Raw genomic sequence first — 26,758 nt, forward strand, 5'->3', positions numbered from 1 at the left:
ATATGTATTTTAAATAAAAACAAGGGCAAAACGAAAGCTCATTCATTCAGCAAATGTTTATTGAACTGCTGCTCTACATAGACACTTTTGTAGATGCTGGGGTGCAAGGAACTAGGATTCCATGTATAAAGACTTTTGAGTACTTGCTGCCTTTTATATATACATATTGAATTTCTTACTTTCTTCAAAAACGTTTCAAATATGGTCCTAAATTCATTCCTCTACTTTTATTCTAGCCATTTCCTTAGAAATCTCTTACAATATGGCTTTGGCTCCATGGATACCATTCTCACAAGGACTAAGATAAAATGATGGCTCTTTTGTCCTGTTAGAAGGTCTTTTCTCCATCCTCATTCTCTTTGTTAACCTAACTTTGTCTTATATTCTGTTTTCCATTTTTCCAGGCTCTCATTTAATGTCTCAGACTTTTTCTCTCTTCTCTCACCTTAAGTCTGGTTATCCTGTAAGGTGTTATAAATCCTATAATGTTTTCTCTTTATTCATTCCATCAAAAAGTAATTATATTTTAAAGAAGATTTATCACTGTCGTCATTTTGTCTTGCTCCCAAAATTATATCCCAACACTGTGTCCTCATACCCTCTCTGGAGCTGACATTTCCAATGGTGTATCTAGTATTTCTATCTGAATTCTCTGTCACCCTTCAAATTCAACATGATTATAGCTATGATGTAAATCTTGGACAGGATGAATTATGGAAGGACTGGAACTCAACCTGGAATGAGGGCTCATAGACAGTGAACTTTTCTGTACTGCCTTCCTCAGCAACATCAGTGGGAAATGTCCAATGGACATGATCATTCTATTTTCAGTTCAAGAAAAGCCAAACCAGTAGATCTAAAACATTATCAGAGGCACAATGCCAGGAATTATGGGAAAAGGGTAGACGTGTAGGAAGCTATTTAAGCTTAGCCAGCTCGCCATTCATAGTTGGATATATGAAAAATATACAACACATGAAGAAGAAAGAGACATAGAAGGCACTTTGAATTCAGTTACTAGATGAAATTCATGGAACCATCCCAGAATATAAAGCTAAGTCACAGAACTAGCTATATAGACTGACGGTCAAGACAAAAACTCATTATATGGATGGTGACAATTACACTCTATAGTGCTAAGAAGAAAGAGAAGGAGTCTGGGGAAAAGATTCTCTTAGCTGATTGGTCATAGGGAAGCCAGGGTAGCTTATGATATCTGTGTGGTAAGGGTCAAACTGCTGATAACCCTCCTGTGCTGTTGAAATTCCTCTCTTCCTGGACATCTCTTCAGCATTGACACTATATCAACTATGCATCGAATCTTTAAAATCTCTACAGTGCTAACACCTGAGGAGGCTCTTTTTGTTGCTGTTTTTTAATCTCTTGTATTTTCCTGAATATTTCTCCTTAGTCTTCCTTATGCGCTCCCTCTTTTTTTTTTACTCTCAACTATCGGTGTTTTCCTTAAATTCTGACTTTGACCCTCTGACAGTTTATCTTCATGTTCCTTGGGGAAATTCATTCACTTTCTTGATTTTAACTACCACTGTACCCAGTTGTTTATAATCCAGGTCTACCTGAATTTGATATCTCCCTTGAGCTTTATACTCATATATTTAACTACTTCTCAGTCAAATCCATTTAGATGTCTTACTCATCATGTTCAAATACAACATGTTCCAAGTGGATCTGAATGTCTGCTCTCTCTCCAAACCCACTCTTTCTTCCGATGTTTTCTATGTTAATTAATTGCAACATTATTCATTTGTCACTTGAGCCAGAAATTTAGAGTCATCCTAAGCCACTTCCTCTCCCTCATCCCCCACATACAATCTACCAGCCAATCCCACCCATTTAATCTCATGATTATTACTCAATCTCTTATACCTCCTGGTTCAGCCCATGATAATTACACAGCTGGAATATTTCCCTAACCAAATCCCTGCTCTCCCTGAGTGCTGACTGAGGTTGCCATGGTTCTTCATCATTTACGGAACCAACCTAGCTTCTCAGTACAGCCTAAATACCCTTCATGAACTGGCTCCCATCTGGGCTCTTGATATCACCCCTTTTTACCTTACTTTAAACAACTTGCCTAAAACTGAACTCATGATTTTTTTTTAATCCATTTCTTAACCCACAAACATATACCTCCTCTTAAATTCGTGGTCATTTTCTCCAATCTTCTAAACTAGAAAAGAGGTCAACAAATACTTCTTTACTTTTCTCACCACTAACTCAAAACCATTGCTAACCAAATTGGATTAGGTTTATGCATCTCAAATTTGGACTTTCCATTTTATTCCTTTTTTAAAATAGTTATTCCCTGAACTACAAAATCATCTTGATGCTACAAAGTTTAGCTGTCTTCACATTTGATGGCCATATTCTGTGCTGTGGCTTTGGGTGTTTCCAAAAATATTTTTTAAATTATTGAACATTCATGGGAGAAAAGGACGTATAACAAATATTTATCTATATATCACATATCTGTTGATCTATCATCTATCTATCATCGCTAAGTCCAAAGTAAGTACTCGATGAATATATAATTAGGAAACATTAGATAGATAAATAGATAGAAAGAAAGAAATTCAGAATCACTCTGCCACATTCGCAGTCTGGGGTAACATTTATTTCCCAGTGTTTTGGTGGTATAAGGGACTAATATAACATAAGGAAGAAATGTATTTTTCTTCCTTCTAAAAAAGAACCATGGAAAATTTACTTTAAAATGATTGGAGATGGCAAAATATTCATCTAAGTATTCTCAATATCATCTATACTCACCTTCTTGTCCACACTGTGTGGGGCAGAAAGTGTTTTGAAGTTATCTAGGCTTTTATGAAATCTATAAGCAGCTGACTCCACAAAATCTGGGAGAAAACTCAATAGAATCTTTCTTTCTGGAGACAGTCCCTGTTTTCGATGTGACCAAAAATGTTGTTAAAAAACAACTTTCTTTGGAAGCAGTCTCCACAAAAGTTCTTTTACTTTCCTCTTACCTCTTGCCAATTCAGGAAAAATAGCTCCAGATTCAAGTCTTAAACTGAGGCCTGATGAAAAACTATGTGATTTTAAGAATTCGATAGCTGCAGAAATGGTCCCTCAAGGCATGAACCTAACTGCAATATATACTGATAATGAAAATAGGAAACTTGGAAAGAGCGTGGAAAATAAGCCTGCTTCAAGATTGAAGATGGTCTAAAGATGCCCTCTGCTTCACAGTTTAAGTAGCAATTATAAAAAGCACCTGCTTCAATAGAGAGCAGACTTGTGGTTGCCAAGAGGGAGAGGGGAGGAAGTGGGATGGACTGGGAGTTTGGAGCTGGTGCATCGAATTATTGTATTTAGAAAGGATAAACAATAAGATCCTCCTGTAGAGCACAGGGAACTACCTCCAGTCTCCTGGAAAGGACCATGATGGAAGAGAGTATGAGAAAAAGAATGTATGTATACATGCATGACTGGATCACTATGCTGTGCAGCAGAAATGGACAAAATGCTGTAAATCAACTGTAATAAAATTAAAATAAAATAATGTTCAGAAGAAAGGTCTCTGCTTATTTCGTGGACAGATACAGATAGTTTTCACCTTTCACCAGTTCATTCTGGGGGGCCTGCTTGTCACCAGACCTCTTATGGGACATTGACTCATAAAGGCTCAGATTTCATTTTTCACCAACCAGAGCTACTTTCCCTCACATCCATTGCTCATGCATAATCAGGATGTAACACAAGACCAGCCAGCCTTGGCCTTGCAGCCGTGCTCCGTTAAGTTGCATTTGTAACAAACACGTGGTATCTGAAAGTGGGGACTGTCTTTAATGTCAGCAAGTCGATGATGGGGAGGAAAAAAGCGTCTGCATTCTCAGAGAGGATAACATTATCTTGAGGCTAAGTTTGCTTGGAATGTCAGTAGCCAGTCTGAACAAAGAATTCCTTGTGTGGCGAGAACGCCTCTTGAATTTATTTTTTCCATTGAAGAACTGAATTGAAGATGATAATCTCTGGGGAGAAAACAGAGTCAAGCCACACTTTAGATCACTGGTATTTACAACGAATCAGATTTTTATTTTTCCTGGCGACCCGAGTGGCAGGTATATATGCCATTTTGATTCAATTATCTGCTTTCAGCATTTTTCCCATACCACCAATTTAGGCAGTCTAGACAGTGTGGTTGCTCTCTGGCAAGTGGGCTTCTTTCTGGCAACCGGCTTCTTTTGGATCATTGAAGAAGTCTCAGCAGACCTGCATAGCTCTTCCCACATGTTTCTTTTGCCAATATATTTCAATATCTATGAGACCATCATAAATTAATACATCTGTATCATATTAATACTACATTAGAGCAATGCAGCAGTAACACGATCCAACAGAAACATTGCTCAACCCCTAAGACTTTCACATGGCTCCACAGGACCAAAACCATTACTGTCAAGTCCAGCTCACAGACCTTACGTCGGGGTAAAGGCAAAATAGACACTGTCCTGGGTGCCTCTAAGTTGTATAAACTGTCTTGTTATCGACACCAACACTGCTGTCCAGAGATAAGGAAAGCAGACACTCAGATTGGTTACTCTGTGAGCTCAGCCTTGTTTATAACCCTAAGCACTCTCCTCTTTAGCGTTATTGGTTTGTCATTCTCCGGGTAATTGTTCATAAATCATTGCTTAAATTGCTCACGATTCCAACGTTTCTTGCCAAAAAGTCTTTCACTGCATGCTTGATAGATTTTTCCAAAATAGTTTACTCACAAGACACTTGGATTTCAATTTTTGTAAATGATAGGAAAAAACATAAAGCGGAAAACAATGAAGATCTTACCTAACAGCCCCATTTGCTGGATATGATTTTTATTTTCCAAGTGTATAACACAGATACATAAATCTTAGCCAGACCCTTTCTCCCTAACCGCATTCCTAAATATGTATTTTCTATCTAGTCTGGTCTAAACACATTACATTTCTTTTCTAAGGAAGTTGAGTCTTTTTGCAAAAGTTTCCAAAGAAAGAAATATAATGATTTTGGGGGTTAATTAAGTCCATTATTTTCTAAAAACTTTATAAGGACTAACCCTTTATGCTGCATTGAAAATCGCTGTCCTGTACTTTTACCACCATAAATAAAAATCAAAAACAGCTGCTTACCTCTGCCTATGCCTTTTCACATCCTTGAAGTATGTTGGTAGGTTTGCCCCTTCATATTTCTGTACCAAATAGATCTTGTTCCCGTGACCTTTCTTCAGAGAGGCAATTTTCCAACCATTTAATCATTTTCATTGCTCTTCTTTGGCTCTGCTCCAAATTCTCTTTCCTTGGGTGGGCCCCCGGTGGTCAGGGTGTTGCCTTATAGACTCCAAAGCAGTGCTGACCGAATGGGAAGTTACTTTGTGGGAGGTTCATAGCATGAGCCTGATGTCATTCTGTCCACGTGGCTATACCTTGCTTTATGCAATCCAAATCCCACTATATGACAGCCTAGAAAGAATTTTAAAATAAATTTTGCAAGAAGATTCTCCATAGGATACCTTCTAGAAAAATACTCTAATATATTTAAAATAAGATTTGTGGAGTTCCCATTGTTGCTCCAGTGGATTAAGCAACTGACATTGTCCTCTTGAGGATGTGGTTTCCATCTCTGGCCTCGCTCAGTGGGTTAAGGCTCTGGCATTGCCGCAAGTTGCAGTGTGGGTTGCAGATGTGTCTTGGATTTGGTGTGGCTGTGGCTGTGTGGTAAGCCTGTAGCTGTGGCTCTAATTCGACCCCTAGCCTGGAAACAGCCATGTGCTGCAGGTGCAGCCATAAAAAGAAAAAAATAAAAATAAAAATGAAGAAATAAATAAACAGAATAGAATTTGTTTTTCAAAATCTATGTCTCTACAACTCTTCTGAGAATATCATGTGAGATAAAGTATACAATATCCATCTACTCCTTCACTCATTCTCTCATTTATTCAAGAACATTTGTCAAATGCCCAGAAAATTCTGATAGCTACCAGGGATGGAGAAATGAATAACTTAGCTCACCCAGTTTAGCTCCATACCTTGAAGAGCATGCAGCCCAGAAATGTAGAACAAATGGTTTTGCCTTTGGAATAAATCACCCCTGTGTGGAAATTGTGGTCCACTATGTACTAGCAGCAAATCATCATCATCACATACTTGCTTTCTTTAAACCCTAATTTCCTCATCTTTAAAATGAGCATAGTGGTAATTTCTATCTCACAGGGGATGGCAAAGTTTAAATAGAAACATACAGGAATAGTATGACGACAGTTTGTTCTTATATTCCAGAGCCTTTCTTATAGCAGACAATTTTATTTATCAACCAAATTAATAAATAAAAGAATAAATTGGTAAAACATATTTGAAAGCTGATTATTATAGGACAATATAATAAGCACTATAATAAAATATTGAATAAAATCTCATGGGAGAACAGAGAAGCAGAAGGCTAAGCCTACTTGTGCAGACTCCAGGAAACCTGTAGGAAGTAATACTGGAGTGGTGTAATTAAGGACAAATAGATGTTTTTTGGCTAAGTAGAAAAATGTGGGGAAGGGCATTCCAGACCACAAGAAAGTACATGGGTAAAAGCATTGAAATACAAGTAAATATAGCAGGTTAAGGAATGTGAGAAGCCAGGTACATTCTGAATGGGAGAGCAGATAGAGGACTGTGGCAAGAGATGGGGCTGGGAAAGTAGGTCAGGGTCAGAGATGAAGGTCACAAGTGCAATGTTAAAATTTAGAATTTATCCTCTAGGCAATGGAGAGAAGATGAGATTTTAAGCAGGAGAATGAGGTTCCAAGAGAATTTTGAAAAAAATAATTAGGAGTGCAACTGGAAAAATGATCAGGAATGTAATGGGAAAGAAGGGGGACTGGTACAGAGAGACCAGTATGATATGAGGTCTACTGAAGTGATCCAGGGATGAGATGAGGAAGATCTGAATTAATAGTGGCAGTAGGAACAGAGCGGACAGTCAGATTTGAGAGAGATTTTCTGGCATATAATTCGTCAAGTTTGCTGAGCAGTTGTTTAGGGCTATTAATGAGGAGGCAGAGCATTCATTGATGTCTTCTTTTCTAGTTTAGAAGACGGGACAAAAGGGCGCCAATATAAGAGGATGAGCTGTGGATAACAGTAAATCATGAGTTCAGTTTCAGTCCAGTAGTATAAGGCATGCTCTGCAGTGTTGGAATGAAGCTCTGTCGTTTGAAGAAAGGTTTGGAACGGAGATGGACTTGGAATTGTTAACATCGAGACAGCAATTGAAGTTGGGGAATGGATGAAGTCTCACTTGGAGTTTGGAACCCTTTTGACCCCCATCTAATTGCCATTCCTAGTCCATATCATACTTACAAAATTTTTTCTTTCAAATAGAAATTACCTAAGAATAAGCTCTTTGGTATAATTAAATAATATTCCATTGTGCATTTGTCATGAATTCATTTAAAATTGAATGATTTCCAAGAGACTAGCCACTTTCCTAAATACATACTTATGTCTAGGTCTCCAAAACCCCTTGCCTAAAGAAATCTGGCCCAGAATTATAGGCTTATATTGAGTGCACTTTCTTAAAGCACAGACGACAGGAATGGGTAGGAATTCTAGGCTCCATGACATGGGCGGGAGCATTACCCAAACTGGGAGGAAAGGACAGCTGCTGGAGATGTCACTGTAAAAAGCACAGTGATTCAAGATCCAATGGGAACCATTTCCAGCACAGTGTCACTCCATCAATTCTGCTGCTCCCGAAATCCAGATCTATTCCAAACCCGCCTTCTTTGTCTTCCAAGTCACAGTAAAGTTATCATATCTGACTAGGGTGTGTTGGATTGCTGTCTACACTGCCCCCCTCAACCTCAAATCCTTTTGTCAAGCAGTCACATTCCAAGTGCCAAAGAAACTCAGAGCCATTGGAAGATAGAAGCTCTTGGCATCTGTTAATTAGCGTTAGTCATGAATAAGATTATTTTAAATGATATCACTTCTATATTATCATTATAGAATATTTAGATTGTTGATTTTTATAATGTATACATTTCCTTGCATTTCTCTAATGTAAATAAATCTGTTTTCTAAGGTTTTCTCTAATTTTTAAAAAATTCGATTGTTTATAAGAGACACTCATATTCATGTTCCATTTCTATTTTTTCCAGCATCTGGGTAAAGAACAAGGGAAAAAATTTTGCTGCAATTAAAAGAAAGAGTTCTAAGGACATGTCTAAAAATTAGCATTAAAAAAAAAGCTAAAGATCTTGTCTGATCAGGTAAGACTCTGAAGCAAGTATCTTTTTTAACAGTAAACTTTGTCTTCCTAATATCAAGTTGCTTTCATGCTCTAAAGACCCACATTATTTGGCATAGTGAGCCGTGGGCATTTGCTTGTACCTTTTTCTCATTGGAAAAATCCCATCTCCATTAGAATAATTATTCGCAAAGCTAAAAGTGTGTGAGTTGTTTGCTTCTTGACTGAAACTTGTTTGGAAATCATTTCCTGCGTTAAAAAAAAAATATCTGGCTTTTTGTTTCCTCACAGCCCAGTGACTCATTTCTCCTAGGCCTATTCTCAGCAGGTAAGAGCTAGCTAAAATTATAAATGAATTCTTGTGAATGTGTGTTTATGGATGCCAGAGCAGAAACATGGGGACGAGAATGCCTTTGCTGGAAGAATTTCAAAGGTGACAATGCCTTGCCCCTCGGATCATTTGCAAAAAGCTAGTGCGTGAGACAGAGGATCATTGACCACTTCTTCAGTCAGACCTGCTCAGGGACAGGTAGAATCTTTCATAGACCAGTGCTGGTTGCCTGTAACGCAGGCATGCCGAGGCTCCTAGCCCTCTCTCAGAGCTGCTCTTAGTTCATGTTTTTCTACCATTTTGTTCTAAAGCAAGTCAGTTTGGGCACTTCTGAGTGGAAGGATTTCTTTTTGTATGATACCTTTAGAAATAAATATACAAGAGTTCCCTCTATGGGACTGTGCATTAATGATCGGCTTGTCTCTGTGGAGGCATTGGTTTGATCCCCAACCTGGCACAGTTGCTTAAGGATTCAGTGTTGCCACAGTTGTGGCACAGATTGCAGCTGTGGCTCATATTCGATGCCTGGGCCAGGAACTTCCACATGCCACAGGTGCAGTTGAAAAAGAAAAAGTAAATATACAATGAAACCCATAAACATTGGAAAGCAGAAAGGTTTTTTTCTATCACAGAGAAGATTCTGTCATTTCTGTTTTACTAGACTTGTTACTACAAAAAAAAAAGAAAAAAGAAAAAAAAGACAAATTTAGATATTCCTAATAAAGTGACATTTTTAAGGTTTTAAATAAATTGATGCATTATATCTTTTTGGTGATTATGCATATATATACTCCTCGTTGCAGATCATCAATCTCTAACAAAAATCTTTGCAAAATTAAGTTATTAACTTTAAGTATATTCTTTGTGGGGAACACAGATGCCGAGTAGTCATTTAAATTTTATGTTTGTAAGTTTTTATTTTTGGTCCAAGAATTTTAGTAATCAAATGATTTAGCTCATGATGTTTTCATGGATCAGCCCACATCTGTTCCATAAATCTAGAAAGATTTCTTAGACTTGTCCAATATTTTTATGGGAAAATAGAGCAAGTCCAAGGCTTTTTATATGTATATATGCACATACACACGTGTGTGTGTAATTCTTTTCTGGAAGGATCTGCTGTATCTAGCAAAATGTTTATAATCAGGAATCTAAAAAAGAAGGGATGTGTTTACATGTGTAAGTGAATCACTTTGTTGACTAGTAGAAATTATCACACCATTGTAAATAAGTATACCACAATGAAACTTTAAAAAATGAAAAAAAGAGTAAGAAGTCAACAGTTAAATTTTACTAATATCCAATACTTTATTTAGTTTACCCTATCCTGAATCAGTGAGATGTAAGAAAAAAAAAATCAGAGGTTTAAAGTCAAAGATCTGGGTTAAATATTCCTGGTGTGACAAGGGGGATAACAGTAGGGGTGGGGGTGGGAGAGAGAAATTAGAAGTTTAGTTAATTTATACAACTATTATATAAAATAGGTGAAGAACAAGGACCTACTGTATAGCACAGGGAACTCTACTCAATATCTTGTAATAATCCATAATGGAAAATAATCTGAAAAATAATATAACTGAATCACTATGCTGTGCACTTGAAACTAACACAACATTGTACATTAACTATACTTCAATTAAAATTTTAAAACAATATTCCAGGTAAGATACTGTATTCCTTTATCCATTAGCAAATATTCGCTGGACACTTAACTCTGTGCTAGACACATATTAATTGATAATATATGCTTACTATAGGTGTAGCTTTGACAAGCTATTTAACAGAGAGCTTCAGCTTTTGAATCTTTGAAATAAGGAAAAGAAATCCTTCACAATAAGGTTGAAAACTGAGTATGATGGGTAACACAGAGCCTGCCACAGAGGGCCCATACATGCACCAGTTGGTCCCCAATTCATGAGCCTGACTGATCTTATGAAGAAGGGACCTCTGTGTGAAAAGTTCTAGGCCAGAACTTTGGAGTCGTGGTCATCTATATCTTTGCAATAAAGAAAAGGAGAGTACCATGAAGAATGAGAAGAACAGAGCAGGATTGTCCCAGGGAACTTTGGATGCATCTGCATTCAAATCCTGACCCAACCGGATTACGATCTGAGTGACTGTTTGTTAGTTACTGGGCCCCTCTGAGACTCCGTTAAATAGGATCCTCCTGGAGTTCCTGCTGTGCTGCAAGAAGATCAGCAGCGTCTTAGGAGCACAGGGATGCAGGTTTGATCCCAGGCGCTGCACAGTGGGTTAAGAATCTGGCGTTGCTACAGCTGTGGCTCAGGTCGCAACTGAGACTGAGATCTGATCCCTGGCCTGGGAACTCCATGTGCCAAGGGGTGGCCAAAAAAGAAAAAAGACATGACCTTCCTGCTCTCCATATGATTTATGATTGTTTGTTAAAATGCGATGATCCTTGTACGAAATCTAGCACAGTAGGTTGCAATAGTTATTATTGTTGCAACTCTTCTTATTCAATTAGGATTCCTTGAAAAGTCTACAAAGTTTGCTCTTTATGTTGCCATCTGGCCTTCTTAATAATGTTTGTCCTAAGTTTATGATGGGATCACAAAATGAGTCTTAAAACTGCAGGAGACCTACCGTATAGCACAAGTAACTCTACCCAATATTCTGAGGTAACCTACATGGGAAAAGAATCTGAAAAAGAATGGATGTGTGTGTGTGTATAACTGAATCACTTTGTTGTACAGCAGAAATTAACACAACTTTGTAAATCAACTATACTTCAATAAAACTTCAACAAAGGAAAAAAGATTGCAGGGAAATTTGAGCAGTCCATCTCTAATAAAAATCATTTTCCAGAAATTTTTTCCTTTTTTAAAAAAGAAATAAAACTATGAAAACAGTTCCTGAACAAAATGACTACCCATTAGATATGCAGGCAAATTCATACACAGACTTAATGTTGGACCTTAGGTAGAAAAATAATAAACACTTTTCTTTTTAAGATTTCATAGGCTTTCTATGAACAGGTTCATGGCATCTCATAAACTAAAGGAAATGTAATTTTTCTCTGAGTGTAAAAAAATTCCAATGTGTTCTTCAGTTTTATCTTCCTAATCATTACTTGTTCATCTATTCATATTTTAAACTCAGTTTTGAAAAGAACTGTTTGATTTCCTATGTCAGCATTCTGTTCCTTCTCACGTGTGCATTGCTTATCCACAGAAAATGATGGAAAATCCTCCATGTGAAAGGTTTAGTGAAAGTAACAGCACCAACATTCTTTTATCTGTGATGATGGGAAGATAATCCACATGTGAAAGCACTTGGTGCTTCAGCTAATTTTGAGTGACAGAAGCATAATAGAACCTCCTAAGCACTGACATTCTGCAATAACACGGCATTGTCATCCTTTGTCTGATCCTGGCTCATACAAATCTCACTCAGTGTTTCCAATTCCTAACAAAAACTAGAGAAATACACCTCAAAGCTATTATAGAGAAATGGATTAGGTATAGCTCTGAATCTTTAAACAAACCCTTAATGATATAAAAATCCTATTTATACACTTCTCAAGAGATGTTTATAGACAGGATGAAAATCATGAATCTAGATCTCACAAGTGATTTGCATGCCTAAATCCTGGATGTATTCTGCTTCTCAAAGTATTAGCCTTTTCTGTCCTTTCTTGGCATTTGAGGTTTTGGCTTCTTAAGGCTGTTTTGCAAACAGTTTTAGGAATGCTGAGAGGAAAATTCTATATCCATTTGACTTGAGTATTATGGACAGCATTTTCTCCTGATTTTCTTCTGATTTTTTATTTTCCATTTTCTCCTGATTTTTTTATTTTTGGAAAAAGCAAAAGCAAAAGCTCTTACCTCTCATTATGATCAGGGATGGCAATCCTTTGGCGATTTTTGAAATAAGAGGAATTCGTCAGGCATTTCCTCCCACTTCTCTTTCGGTGTCCACATTTTAGGAGGTGAGATGTCCTGCATTTCTCCCTGGTTGTGGGAACGCTTTGCCATATGCAGTACATCTAGACTTTCCTTTCCAGGCAGTAACACTGCCTCTAAAGTTATACTTCTTTCTTTGTATCCATCGACTCTTAGCCCTTTTGGTTCTCATCCTCCCATGTTTCTACTCTTAACCAGTGCTCAGGGGGGAAGCATGATAAGAGGAGAAAGAGCATTTAGCTAGAAACTGGAGCCTTGAGTCAAGACTCCTGGCGTGCTCACCTGTGCTAGACACTATTTTAAGTGCCTGTCACATGATAACTCATTCGATTCTTAGAACAGACCTATTGTTTACATGCATCCTATGAAAGAGGACACAGTAGGGTTAAATCATCACTAGCAAGAGGGGGAAGCAGGATTCTAGCCTAAGTGTTCTGACTCCAGAGTCTTATGTTTAGTCACTTTGCTATACTGCGCATGGTTCACCCTGCAGACTTCTTCTGGCCTCAGGTTCTTCTGTCAGGTAGGAGAATTTAGACACTAGCAAAGATCACTTTCCACTATAAAACTGTATACATCTAAGGAGGAATTCAACTGAATCAAACAAGTTACATTTAAGGCTAGACCTACAAGTGATTTGACTGGAAATAAAGGGCACCAAATGAAATTTTGTTTGCTACCATCAAATACTGTTGATTATGTTAATGGTCTTCTCTATCGCCGTCAGAGGGCATGTAATTTACAGGTAATACCTGGACATATAAATATCTACACACGTTTGATCATGCAATGTAGTCTAACACACTAACTAGCCACCCTCTTTTCCTTCGATATCCATTTTCCTTTCTTCATTTTTAATAGAATGAAGATCTTATTTTAGGCTGCAAAGAACCTAGCTAAGAGGTAACAAGGCCCAGCCTTCTTTGGTGCTAAGATTGGCCATACATTCTGACCAAAGATTATGAATGGACGTGTTGAGTGGAAGTGCTTGATGGGTCTTTGGTGAAGGCTGTTTCAAAGTGGTTGACTCACATATTAGAAAGGTTTTTGGTCCTTGCTCCCTTCTCTTTCTGTGTGGAGTGCAGTCTTCTTGGACCATGAGCTGATCTCAAGGATGAGCTAAGATGATAAGAGTGGGAATAGAGATGGAACCTGGATAATTAAGGTATCTCAGCTTCTGGAAATCTTATCTCCTGAATTTACTTGGGAGAAATAAACTTCTGTTGGGGCAAGACATTTATATTTTGGCTTATCACTGCATGTGGCAAAATTGAATTCTAACTGATGCAACATGAGATAGTTAAAGAAATCTACAAAAGAATAATACCAAGGAGATGGAGAGGTCCTATTTGGAAGGTATATAAGGTAGAGTCAATAAGACTTAGTGGTTGATTGGATATAAGAGATAAAGAAAATGCAAGAGTCAAAGTCAATGACTAAATCAAAGTAACAAGGTGGATGGAAGTGCCATTTTCAGATAAAGACCTAAGAAGAGGGGTTCTCTTGGGGTACATCAGATTAAGGATCCAGCATTGTCACTGCAACTGCTCAGGTCACTGCTGTGGCCTGTGCTCATCTCTGGCCTGGGAATTTTCAGATGCTATGGGAATGCACCCCTGCACTCCCCAAAAAGGCAAAATAACATAAGGGGAAACTGAGTCCATGGGGAAGATGATCCAATGATTTTATTACTTTTATCTTTCTTAAAACTCAGGTATATGTAGAGGAATCAGAAATGAAATGACAGGGTGAAGATGGATATTCAGGACTGGAGCTCACTAAATTTATCTGGGCTAGAACTACATAAATGTGTGAGCCACTGATGTTGTAGTTAGTAACTGGAACAATTAAAATTGTCAAGTTCACCTGGGAAGAGTATGAAGAATAAGAAGAGAATAAAGACCAGAACTGTGCTGCCAAGAAATAATAGCATCTAATGGTCAGAAGAGAAAGAAGAGCAAATAAAGATACAGGGAGGTAGGTGAAAAGCCGGAAGAGCCTGGGATCATTCAAGCCAAACTATGAATTTCAAGTAGAAGAGTTGGGTTAAAGGTATTAAATACTACAAAGGAGGTAAGTAAAATAATGTTTTTAACCTCTAGGATCAATGAGATTCTTGATGGCCTTGAAGAGAGAGATGGTGGACTTTTAGGTGAAAGTCCTAGAAAATAGTGATGCAAAAAGGGCACAGAAGACCAAGAAATGGAGATAGTGTGTGTAGACCACGTTTTCAAAGAGTTTGTTGGGAAGAGGAGAAAAGGAGGATGGTGACTGAAGGAAGATATGGAATCAAAGGAGAAGAAATCAATAAGGTGAGGTTCTACAAGGCAATTGCACAGTTAGGCTTATTATTTTTAGGCAAGAGGAAAGATAGCTAATTCATTGTAACAGGGAGGACATTTAGAACCAGATCTCTTTATTTGTAGATAATAGGAATTTAAAGGCATTCTAATCTGATGACTTCATTTTGTCTATAAAATCGCAGTCAAGTTCATCTGTAGAGAGAAAGGTGGGAAGGTTAAGAATTGTGGAACAGTTTGAAATGGCTCTGGAGAATGGGTGAGAATAGTGACTGATAAAGCATAAGGGATGTTTGTCAAGGGTGTAACTAACGTCAAGGACCTCAAAAGGACCGTGATCCTCTTTATCCACTCTTCCTCCTTCTCCTTCTTAACATACACGCGTCTCCATATTTTTTGTTAGCTTTTTCTTAGGTGTTTCTCTTATTTTTATTGGGAGATTTTTTTTCCATAATGTTTTCCACTAGTTACTGCCAACATAAATTAAATCTATCTAAATTTTCTGTACTGATTCCTGGCCTCTCATGCTGAAATTTGTTATCTGGAGTTGTTCAGATTAAAACTACCTCTGCAAATAATGACCAGTTCATCTCTCCTTTCTAAAACATATTTCTTATTCTTTTCCCTCTTCTATTCAGTGACTAAAACTTCTGAAGAATGATTAATAACAAAGGTTACAAAAATAACCATTTTTGATCCTGAATTTAATAGGAATGTCTTGGTATTTCACCATTTATTAGGTGAAATATTTATTGAGAAACTTTCTGTGTAGTCGTGGTGTTCAGTACTGTGGTGAAATAATTTGGCACCATTTTGGATGTCATATAATTTAAAGTCTAGTGGAGAGATAAAGATTTGAAAAGGTAATAAAAATATACTCTCACAATTGTAACTTGTGATAAGCATTAGGAATGAAAAAAAGAAGAATGCTCTGAAAGAAAATAATTCCAGTCCTAATTTAGATTGGAGGGTCAAGTAATTCCTTTCTGCAAAAGTGGCATTTATGTTAAACCATAAAAATGAAGTCAGAATTATAGAAAAACCAAGTCAAGATATAAAGGTAGGAATGAGTAGGAGAAATGGGGAGTTAATGTAGGAACATTAAATGAGATTACAGATTGAGATTACTTTGTACAATGGAAAGAATATAGAGCATATACTAAGTGCTTAATAAATGTTAACTCAACATATAATTTTAGAATTTGATACCTTACTCATATTACTTATATTAAGAAAGTAAACTTTTATGATTAGTTTACCAAGAAGAGTTTTTAAAAATAGGAACAAATTTAGAGTGTTATTAATAGGACCTGCAGTTGCATTTTGAGGTGATCATATGCTCATTCTTCTTTATCTAGCAGTATGATAAATAATGTGATTTATTCTGGGTCATGATTTTTGTCCAATATATTTTTTCACTTAGCTTGTCTTTAATTCTCAAGATTTTGTAAATATATTAATAAATAGTTTTTTTAAGATGAAGGTTATTATTTATTTCAGTTCATTGGTATAACTAATTGTCACATATATTACCATAGTTATGCTATCACCCATAGTGGTAGTTATGCTAACTTTATAAATCTAACTGGAATTTTTCTATATCTTTTATGATGTTTGAAAACAGGATCACTAACATAAGAAATTTGCAAGTAACAGTCAGGTGAAACCTTTTGAGCTTTGTGATTGGTGGGTGGGGGCACACCCTTCTTTGCAATATTATCAATTATTTCTGGTTATATTTTATTGAGGTTTTATGTCTTATTTTGTGTCAGTTTTGGTAATACATATACTAGTTTAGGGGAACAACAGTTTTCCACAGGGCTGTGTACATTTAATTTCTAACTGGTCTTACTCAATTCCAGTTTATTCTTTTCATAGCATTATCAGCGTGGTCTCTCAATATTGTTATTCTAATTAATTTACTTCTCTGAAAATGCTTCAACAATCTCCACTACTATCAAGATAAAATATAAATTCCTCACACAAGCTGTGATTTATGAGTCTCTTTGTTATTTTTAAATTACATTGATTACCTTTCTCTCTCTCTCTCTCTTTTTTTTTTTTTTTTTTTTTGTTAATTCCCAGAATATACTAGACCCACCCTATGCCCGGGCATCTGCTAGCATTATTTCCTTTAAATAAAATTCCCTTCTTCATCTCCTTCCCAAAGTCTAGAAAATCCTCCCTCTCCTTCAGGTTTCTGCTCAGATGTAACCTTTTCCAGGAAGCTCTCCTTAACTCTCAATATATTGTGTGTCCCTCCTACTAGGGACCTGTATCTATGGAAGGACAATAAGAGAGTTTTTGTCACCTGTTTAACTGTCTCACACAGGGACTACAAGCAAATTGAGAGAGGAAACATTGCTTTATTCATTTTTGTATTTTCAATGTCTGCTCTCAAGGCTGGCACATAGATAAGACTCAATAAATATTCATTGATTGTTGAATGAATGACAAGTGTGAATAACTTCTAATTACACTGCAATTTTTAGCAACTCACATTTATTTAGCCTTTCCAAAGTATTCTACTGAGTTATTAGAGAAACAACACATTTTTCTTTTCCCACTCATGTATCATTGGTCTATGTAATATTTAATTCTATTACATAATTGCCAATACAAGTACGATTGGCATAAAGAAGCTTAGGAATAAAAACTTTACTCTTGCTTGACACTTGGCTGAACCCACGGGAGCAGAAGTAACTTTCTAGCCTTGACTACAGAGATGGGCAACATTTGTTCATCTGTGAGTTGGTTAAGTGGAAGTCTCTTAGAGTTTCTATGAGATATAAAGACAGCTCACAATTTAGAAATAGTTGTTGAAGTTTATCTGTAAGTTTGCCAAGTTGGATCCTAAAACATATTTTGTCATGCAAGATAAGAAATGGTTAAGGCTCATAAAATTCTGGAAAAAGCCCTTATTTACATGGAAGTTGAATTAATACCATGCTATTATAACTTGAGTTTTAGGGCCAGGGAATTGGGTACTATATAATACAGAAGGAAGGAGAAGAAATCATATAAAAAGGACTTTCATCTTTCTTGGTGCTAGAGGCACTGGGAAAATTTCCACAATAAATTAAAAAAAAATGTATTTGTGAGCCCAGATGCTTCTGCACACTTTTCTTATCACCTATTCAATCTCTGCCTTGGGTATTCAAAAATGTTCTATTTTCTAAAATTATTTGGAAAGTCCTGAATTTTGGAATTGAGTTATTTTTCCTGCTGTTTCTTTACTTATTGGCAAAGCTCCACTTAACCAATTCCACTGATGTATTTCAAATAAACACATTTTTATACCTATGCTGGATGAAGTATGAAACTTCTGTTTTGGAAAAATACCTGATCTACACATTTTGGGACTTATCTTTGGAATCATCCACTTTGTTATTGTTAATACAGCCATGCACATTGTATTTAGAGGATTCAGAACTCAAGTAACCTGCCTAAAGGATGAGATAAACTGGATGGATAGGATTTACACAATTTTATTAACTTCTTTGTTTATCCATCTATCTCCGCAACATTCGTTTCCTAGAAATGACTAGTCAATGTCTGTGTTCTCACACGCTGCTCTAAGATAATTCATCTCCCATTGAGTATTTGCTGTAAAACTTAACCCTGGTGTGCAGATATCTATCAGGGAATTCTTTGATGGCCATTATAGGATCCAAAGTGGAAACTTCAAGTTGGGATCTCTCTTTCACTCTGTCTACCTGTCTGTCTTCCTTTGGTGTGTGTGTCTCTGTCTCTTTCTCTCAGGCACTGGGAGTTAAAATATTGAGTCAGTTGGTTGTGGGTATTGAGCTGGACAGTTGGCTAGAGCTGGACTCTGAATTGATCAAGGTCAATAAAAGCTACACTTACAGAAGAGTGAAAACTAAAGAGCCTTTCCCAGAAAGCAGGTTAAGAATAAGGCAGACATGCAGAGAGAAGCACAAGACGGGATAGAGCTACCGAGCAAAAGAGGCAAGATGGTGGCCAGATGACTATTGGATCAGCTGAAACCCAGGTATAGTGCAAGAGATTCTCTCTCTTTCCTTGAGATTCTCTACAGCTTTTCAATAAACTTGTTAACTGGCATAGTTTAAGTGGGTGTATGTGTCTTGCAACCAAATGATTTCTGGCTCATTCCTTGTACCATATTGAGAATTGAAAACAAATACATAAACTTTCAGATGGAAAATGTGACTCATTGAAGAGACGGGGTGACAAGCAAGAAAAACATCGCCTCCTCCACCCCCACTCCTGCTTTTGTTATTCTTTTCCTTAGACATTGTAGGGCCCAAGCCCCATACTAGGTAGATATCAAAGTCAGAAGTTTGCCTTTGACACTCATTCTTTCCTTTTATCTATTCTCTATCTTAAAAAGGTACAATCTTCTTTTTCTGGTGTCTAGGGACTCAGGATCTCATCTTTCTCCTTAACATAAGCAATTTAAGAAAAGTATCCTACTCCTTTATTTACACAAAGGGAAAATAATTTTAAAGCTCTCTCTCCCTCTCATTTTCATGCATACATGTCAGAGAATTTCCCTTTTAACAGTACACAAAACATTAAGGCACAAAAGACATCCCAAATTGGGAAATTTCAGCTGGTAAAGGAACATAGTTGGGGGGGCAAACATGTTTGGAATCACACTGCAGAGGTGGCTGTCTCCTCTGTTTCCATGTTAAGGCTTGCTCTGATTTGAGTATGTCTATTACAGGGTGTGGAATGTGAATATTTGAGACGAGACCACCCTGCCTGTTTGGATTAGTGTCTGTATCTATTTTAACAAGTATGGTGCCTGGGAGTTCAGTTATGAGTTCAACTCTAGTTTGGGGTTCTGCATACATTTCAAGGGTAAAGGGCAAAGTACTTGTAGTTCTTTTCTCTATGCTTCATAAGACTCTTTGAAATATAATATTTTCTCTTAAGTGGACACGTTTTCAAAATGAGCCAGCTAGTTGACAGATAGCTTGCATATGCTTATGGGTAAGTACATTTATAACACACAACTATTCAAAAATGCCAGAATTGTTTTTTGAAAATCCAATGTTGCATAGTTCTGGTAATTAACTCACTGTCAAACTCTGCATAAATTTGAATTGCTTCACTGCAGTTTCCAGGCTTCTAAAAACTTGAATGGAGATCAAACAAAATCTCTCAACCTCACTAATGCCAATGACAATATAAGACCAACTCCAAATTTTTTCCATCATATAATCAATAAAATCTGATGAATTTGTAAACAGGGATGTCAAATCTGTGGACATATATATCCTCAGACTTAAGGTAGCCTGCAAGGTCACAGAAACAAGACTGAAAATTTTTGGCTTTCCCTTAAAATCATCCAGACTCAGCTCAAACCTGGTGTGCTTAGATTCCTCTATTTTAGGGTATCATGTCATAATTTCCTTCTACTGAATAATGATGCCAAGAAGTTTTATTAGAATTTTTATTCTGGAAGAGGGTGCACTATAGAGTTACAGAAATCCAAACTGAGAAATTAGAGATATGGACTTTATTTCAAGCCATTCTTGATGTATAGTAGAATTCTATGTTTTATTCCTACATCTTTCTGCTTGGAAAACATGATTTCCCCAGGGAATTGCAATGCTGGGTGATCTGACGAGTACAGATCTTAACCCAAAGTCAGGTACCTTGTTTTTGTTCCTAATGTTACCATATTAATTCATTTAGCTTCCTATAACAAAAAATAAAATAAAATGCCATAGACTGAGTGGTGTATAAATAACAGAAATTTATTGCTCACAGTTCTGGAGGCTGCAAAGTATAAAATCAAGGGTCTGGTAGATTCTGTTTCTGGTGAGGTCCTGCTTTCTGGTTCATAGAGAGCTGCCTTTTCACTGTGTCCTCACACGGAAGAAGGGTAAGGAATCTCTCTGAGGCCTCTTTTATAAGGACCCTAATCCCATTTACAAGAGGTCTGTCCACATGGCCTAATCACCTCCCAAAGGCCCCATCTCTAAATACCTTCACACTGGGGATTAGGTTTCAACCTGTGAATTTGGAGGGAACACATTCAGTCTATAGCATCTATTATTCAGTCGTTTTCTAATGTGATGTCATTCATGCATTCACTTATCCCACTAATCTTGTTTGAGTTTCTATTAGATGACAGGTTCTGTGCTGGGAAGAAGAAATTCAGAGGTGAGTAAGTTACAATCTAAAGAGTTCACAGTTGTCAAGCAGTGGAATTAGAGTGGATAGGAATAAGTATAAGTATTATGTGAACCCCAAGAAGTGGCACCTAACCCATTTGGGGGGTGGATGGGATGGGCAGGGAGGGAAGGTGAATTGAGAAGGTGGTGATACTGGGGTTGATCTCCAAGGGTATTCAGGTGAAAACCAGACCTTGAAGTCAGCTTAAGCAAAGGCACCCGCAAAAGAAAGAGCAGAGAACAAGCCTTTGGTGTGCCGGAGTGGAGGGTGACTCAAAGTGCTGAGGGATTGCTGGGACTGGAAAGAGAGGAAGGGGCCTGATGATGGAAGATCACAGGTGCCATCGATTCCCATAAAATCCTTCATCCAAATGTCTTTGGCCAGGTTATGGGGAGATTAGCCATTTCTTTTTTCTTTTTTTTTGTCTTTTTGCTATTTCTTTGGGCCGCTCCCGCAGCATATGGAGGTTCCCAGGCTAGGGGTCGAATCGGAGCTGTAGCCCCTGGCCTATGCCAGAGTCACAGCAATGCGAGATCCGAGCCGCGTCTGCAACCTACACCACAGCTCACGGCAACGCCGGATCCTTAACCCACTGAGCAAGGGCAGGGACCGAACCCGCAACCTCATAGTTCCTAGTCGGATTTGTTAACCACTGCGCCATGACAGGAACTCCGAGATTAGCCATTTCTTAACCATCTGTCTAGCACCCAAATTTAGCACAGACCTATCCCTAAGTAAATGCTTCATAAGTATTGCCTGGGTAGGTTCTCTACCTCTAGTTCTTATTTTGTTGTTGGTAATGTTTTTTAAAGATGCATTTTTAATTTTTTGAATGATATCAAGGTTTTAATTAATCATGTATAAACGGGCTAGAAATTTGAGAATAGAAAATAATGTCAAACATTCCTTCATCCATTGTTTCATGTCTTAGAGTGAAAAATACTTCAGGCAACATAAATTAATGAAGAGAAATGAACAACCTTCCCTTGATTGAGCGATATGTAGATGCATAGCCCTGTGCTACAACTTGGCACAGTCTAATACATAACAAAAGCCTCATCAAGTAGGTTCTATTACCCTCACTTTACATATGAGAATCTGAGTATCAGAATTGTGGAATAATTTGCACAGAGCAGGGTCTGAACCTCAGTCTCCTGGTTTCAAAGTGTAATATGCCATAGCATTTCCAGAGCTAGGTAACAAATAAACAGGAAAGGATCTATATTTAGATTAATGCAAAAAGTTCTCTCTCTCTCTCTCTCTCACACACACACAGGTGGATTTTCTTCTTCATTTGGTGACATTTGAGCTTAGATTACTAGATATTGTTAGAAAATGTTTGACCAAAGAATTTAACCAACACTATGTTTGATATTGATTTAATGGATCAGGACCTTATGATTTAAGATTGTCGGGGAAAAATACCAATACATCACTGCAAAAGCTTTTAAAAATATCTCTTGACTAAAGCTGCCTTGGATTGAATTGAGAGAGGGAACCTTGTCTCTTCTGTAGTTCTTGGAAGGATTTCACTCTCTTTGTGGTTAGACATGCCCTTGGCATTTTTTCCTTCCAGGGGGACTGTCTGAATAGCAGCATTCAGGTTGTCAGAACTTCCTCCCTGCCTGAGACTGTGAAGTGAGGGCTTATAATGCACAGTTTGTTACTGGGCTCAAGCGATTATAGCAACACATCCAATATCCATTCTAAACAAAAATGAATAGAAGAATAAATGGAGGCTATCCCATCAACGCATGAAAATAACTGTAGCCAGAATAGCTTTATATTTAGAAGAAAATATATATAGGGAAATCACACTGATATCTTGGGTTGTTTATAATGTGTATGTTTTGTTTTTGCTAAAAAAGGTAAAAACAACTCTATCCTTTTTTCATGGGGCTCAATATAGTTCCAATTTTCAGTAATTCTTCCACTGAAATAAAACGATATGAAGAACGATGAAAAACTATTTTTTAACCTGCCAGTTCAAAACTTTCTCTTTACTGATTTTCCCTACACGTTAGCTAAAGAATGATTTATTCCCATTAACCGACCTCTAAGCTTTTCTCTTTCCAAGTCATTCTTTTCTCTTGTCTTTTTGGTAGTAAAACATTCTCAACATTCCACTGCTGAGAAATACACCCCCAAGTTTCAGAGCCTCCGTGGAAGAAGACAGACAATGTGGTGGTTAATTTTTAGTGTCCCCTTGACTGGGGCGTGGGTTTCCCCGATTAAACATTATTTCTGGATGTATCTGTGAAGGTGTTTCCGGAAGAGAATCACGTTTGAAGTGGTGGACTGAGTAGAGTGGCTTGTTCTCCCCATGCGGGTGGGCATCATCCTGTCCACTGAGTGCCCGAGGAGGACAGAAAGTGAAGGGAGAGCAGAATTCCTCTGCCTGGCTGACTGCATGAGCTGTGACATCAGTCTTCTCCTGTCCTTGAACTGGTACTGACACTTTTGTCATTCTTGGGTCCCAGGCCTTCAGACTTGGACTGGAATTTATATCACTGGCTCTCCTGGGTCTCCAGCTTGCAGATGGCAGATCATGGGACTTCTTCCTCCATAATCGTATGAGCCAATGACTTGTAATAAATCCCATTGTGTGTATTTTTGTGTATTTACATACACACATTCCTATTGGATAGGGCCTATCGATCCTGTTTATCTGGAGAACACTGACTATTAAAGCGGGCGTATGCCTCTTTATAGCCTCCCCAAGAATATAATCTTTTCTCTTTCCCCCAATATTTCCTTTCAGGTTTTTAGTGCATGGGCCCAAGAAAGCCCTATACTCTTAAAACCGTTAGTATTAATTCTCATATCTGTTTTCTTTCTCCTTTGAAATTTCAGACATGACTAGAAAGTAGGCTAATTCTCTCCTCCTCCTTCTTCTTCTTTTCTTTTATGTACCTGTGGCATATGAAAGTTCCTAGGCTAGGGGTCAAATTGCAGTTGGAGCTGCAGCTCCCAGCCCATGCCATAGTAACACTAGATCCAAAACACATCTGCAATCTATACCGCAGCTTGTGCCAATGCAGGATCCTTAACCTACTGAGTGAGGCAAGGGATAAAACCCACATCTTCACAGAGAATACATTGGGTTCTTAACCTCTGGGCCACACTGGGCACCCCTCTTTCTTACTTTTTGTCCTTCACCTCCCCTTCCTTCAAAAGATCCCCGCTGTGACAGCCCTCTGGGACTCTGGACTTCTTCCCCATCGTCATCATCAAATGCATACTGCTTGGCTATTGATCTCAAGTTCGAGAGTTTATTTGTAGCCAAGAAGATGTGGGTTCAATTCCTGGCCTCGCTCAGTGGGTCAGGGATCTGTCATAGCCACAAGCTGTAGTGTAGGTTGCATATGTGGCTCGGATCCTGCGTTGCTGTGGCTGTGGCGTAGGCTGGCAGCTGTAGCTCTGATTCAACCCCTAGCCTGGGAACTTCCATATGCCACAATTGTGGCCCTAGGAAAAAAAAAAAAAAAAAAAAAAAGAAAAGAAAAGAAAAGAAATATTTGTAAAATAATTTAAATACGTTATTGATGGCTGATAAATATATTTAAATTACTTAAGGAATATGAGATGTTGACACCCTCTTACAAGTGGAAGAAAAGAACCTTCTAAGAAGAAACAGCCACTGGCATCATAAACAATCATGTCCTTACCTCCAGAGATGGCCTCCTCTGTACCATCATGGGTTTAGTCCTGCTGCTCAAACACCCCAGCTCTCAGATGGTTTATACTTGTCTCTCCTTTAAGGCTGAAAAGTACAAATCAAATTTTTTCATATTGATGGAAAGTAGTCTGCAATGGTTTTTTTTTTTTTGTGTGTGTGTGTTGTTCTTTTTCTTTTAGAATGAGGAAAAATCAAGTCAATTTAAAAAGAATCTATTATCAGGATGCATCTATTAATGTCCCATAAATTCTTTTTGCACAAACCATAAAATATTACAATCAAAATATAACCACTAAAGTAACCAGAGAAGAATATGTTGCCCTTACATTAAGGAAAGAATGAGGGAGTTAGAGTGAAATATGGTATTTTATCACACAATACACAGAATCCCAGCATTAACTCTTGGTCCAAGTGGCCCTTGTCCAATATGTGTGTTTATATTGGCATCTCTTTTAAAAATTTTTTTTATAAACAATTGACCTCTCACCATAACTTTTCTCATAGCATCTTCTAAAGAGCTATGACCCATAATAATACTTCTTGTAATACATATAAAGAGTGTTCCCTTTCTGTAATTTGGTAAGAGTCGTAGATTTACCAAAAAAAAAAAAATTCTATGATTTTAAGAACATAAACTCTATAAGGTAAAAACTATACCAAATATTTAAACACTTGAAGAAATTTCTTTCTCTTGAAGAAGGATATATTGTTAAAATGTTTAGAATGGGAGTTCCCATTGTGGTACAGCAGAAACAAAAGTGGCCATGAGGATGCAGGTTCAATCCCTGGCCTCACTCAGTGGGTGAAGGATTTTGGCGTTGCAGTGAGCTGCAGTGTAGGTCACAGATATGGCTCAGATCTGGCATTGCTGTGGCTGTGGTGTAGGCCCCAGCTATAGCTCTGATTCGACCCCTCATCTGGGACCTTCTATATGCCATGGGTGCAACCCTAAAAAGAAAAAAAAAAAAGAAGTTTTAGAATGCCTTAAAAAGCATGCCCCTTTGATTTAAATTTATTCAACAAACTTCCAGTGTCACTTACAGTTTTATTTTGTCTTGGGTATGTCATTCAAAAGAATAATTTAGTACTTAACAGTAATTAGGGAGCAAAAAGCTCAGACAAGCAATGTTGGGGTTTCTGATAGCAGTTTCAAGTGATACCATAGTTTGTGAATGAAATAATTCAGAGCTCAGAAAGTGAGAAGCTAATTTATGCACCAGAGCAACAATTTACTATGCACCTAACATGCATCAGACTTAGGTTAGCTACACTGTTGTCACTAATCTTCACGACAATCCTGGAGGGTAGCAATTTTTTTTTTTTTTTTCTTTTCAGGGCTGCACCTGCAGCATATGGAAGTTGCCAAGCTAGGGGTTAAATCATAGCTACAACTGCCAGCCTATACCACAGCCACAGCAACATAGGATCCAAGTCGCTTTTGTGACCTACACCACAGCTCACCACAGCACTGGATCCTTAACTCACTGAGCAAGGCCAGGGATCGAACCGGAATCCTCATGGATAGTAGTTGGGTTCGTTACTGCTCAGCCATCATGGGAACTCCATGGAGGGTAGGAATTCTTATTGTGATTTCATGGAAGGGGTAACAGAGAGTTAAAGGATAGAGAGCTTTCAGGTTTTAGAGCAATGATGTGAAGCTTAGTCTACTGGCTCCCTAACCTGTCTTCTTGCCATTAAATCTTGACTAAGAAAGATGTGCCCTTGAGGCAGTGTTTGATTTTTCCAAAAATGGGATCTGCATTAGTTTTCATATGATGCAATTTTTGAAATAAATTTTAAAATAATGGTATCTGGGACCATGTTCCAAAATCCCAGGGAAACATTTTAAACAATATAAGTATCAATCAACAGGTGAATGGATAAAGATGCGTTGTGTGTATGTAAAATATATATATATATATATACACATATATATATATATATATATATAATGGAATACTACTCAGACATAAACAATAATAGTATTTAGCCTTCTGCAACAACATGGAGAGACTCGTAAAGTATTATGCTAAGTGCAATGTCAGACAGAATGAATATTGCTGCATTGGTATCACTTATACATGCAATTTAAAGAAATAAA

General features: G+C 37.6%; 2 long non-coding RNA genes across 6 annotated transcripts in view; one reads left to right on the forward strand and one right to left on the reverse strand.

Annotated features, from left to right (window-relative positions):
• Positions 1-20,522, forward strand: part of LOC106510382 (uncharacterized) — a 331,715-nt gene extending 311,193 nt beyond the window's left edge. For 2 of the 5 annotated variants that reach the window (XR_014804074.1, XR_014804066.1), the window contains exons 6-8: positions 8,168-8,278; positions 8,548-8,584; positions 10,345-11,363. This is a non-coding gene — a long non-coding RNA (uncharacterized LOC106510382). Of the gene's footprint in view, positions 1-7,094; positions 7,186-8,167; positions 8,279-8,547; positions 8,585-10,344; positions 11,364-14,224; positions 14,488-14,612; positions 16,298-18,572 lie in introns of those variants that run through there. The other 3 variants (XR_014804073.1, XR_014804071.1, XR_014804068.1) reach the window with 3 other exon arrangements.
• LOC146403482 (uncharacterized) lies at positions 42-24,848 on the reverse strand. The gene is made up of 3 exons (XR_014804082.1): positions 24,647-24,848; positions 5,151-5,480; positions 42-4,010 (listed from the first exon to the last, which is right to left on the reverse strand). It is a non-coding gene; the product is annotated as an uncharacterized LOC146403482 (long non-coding RNA).
• Between the last annotated feature and the right edge of the window lie 1,910 nt (positions 24,849-26,758).

The sequence above is a fragment of the Sus scrofa genome, chromosome 5 (genome assembly GCF_054392235.1).
Source record: "Sus scrofa isolate SSC_HxYL_T2T_F1_AM1 chromosome 5, Sscrofa_HxYL_maternal_Yorkshire_Landrace_v2.0, whole genome shotgun sequence".
In the NCBI taxonomy this organism is placed as follows: Eukaryota; Metazoa; Chordata; class Mammalia; order Artiodactyla; family Suidae; genus Sus; species Sus scrofa.